We start from the raw sequence: 1409 nt of genomic DNA on the forward strand, positions 1-1409 counted from the left end.
TTACAAGCTAGGTAATAGATTGGCCATGGCACCAGCCACCCGTTGAGATACTACCACTAGTGATTGGGTTCTTTGATTGGCCATGCAGTACTACATTGGACCCCTCTTTGGTTACGGCTTATTTTGTCTTTGCCTACACATACATTGAATAGTCTGGCTTATTCTTTACAGATTCTTCTCTGTCCTCACATACCTGACAACGCCAATATTACCAAACAATTCTTCTTCGCTCAAGGGGTTAACTACTGCACTGTAATTATCCAGTGGCTACTCTCCTCTTGATAAGAGTAGAAGAGACTTTAACTGTGGTAAGGAGCTAAGAGAAGGACACTCCAAAACCAAACCATTGCTCTCTAGTCTTGATTAGTGCCATAGCCTTTGCAACATGGCCTTCCACCATCTTTGATTAGAGTTCTCTTGCTTGAGGGTACACTCGGGCACGCTGTTCTATCTTAGTTCTGTTTCTCTTGTTTGTTTTGAAGCTTATATATATATATATATATATATATATATATATATATATATATACTGTATATATATATAAAGAAATATATATATATATATATATATATATATAAAGAAATATATATACTATATATATATATATACATATATATATATATATATATATATATATATATATATATATATATATATATATGTATATAAAGTAATTTAATGTTGTTGCTGTCCTTAAAATGTTCTATTTTGATTGCTTATTACTTCTCTTGTAGTTTATTTATTTCATTATTTCCTCTCCTCACTGGGCTATTTTTCCTTGTTGGAGCTCTTGGGCGTATAGCATCTTGCTTTTCCAACTAGCGTTATAGCTTGGCTTGCAATAATAATAATAATAATAATAATAATAAGCTATGACCCTAGTTGGTAAAATAAGATACTATAGGCCCAAGGGCTCCAACAGGGAAAATAGTCCAGTGAGAAAAGAAACAACGGAATAAATAAACTATCAGCAAAGTAATTAACAATCAAAATGAAATATTTTAAGCACAATAACAACATTATATATATGAACTATAAAAACTTAAAATAAAACGCAAGGAAGAGAAATAAAATAGATCAGCATGCCCGAGCCTACCCTCAAGCAAGAGAACTCTAATCTAAGTATGTGTAGGCTACTTATCTGTGTTTGTATACTGAAGCTTATGTATATAGGAAGTTACAGCTAGGTACCACCGATTAAATCGCAGATGAAGGTTTTATCTTTGATTAAACAAAATCTAGATAAAAGCTAGCAGATTATTACTTGCTAACTTTAAATCAAAGCTGTGCAATATGAACATTATAGTTTGCTATGCACCAACAAATGATTCCCCTGAAGAAAGGAAAAATGAATACTATGAAGAACTGCAGAGTGTGATAGATATGATCCCAGAGAGATATAAAAATTG

This window comes from Palaemon carinicauda, chromosome 23 (assembly GCF_036898095.1).
Source record: "Palaemon carinicauda isolate YSFRI2023 chromosome 23, ASM3689809v2, whole genome shotgun sequence".
Lineage (NCBI taxonomy): Eukaryota > Metazoa > Arthropoda > Malacostraca > Decapoda > Palaemonidae > Palaemon > Palaemon carinicauda.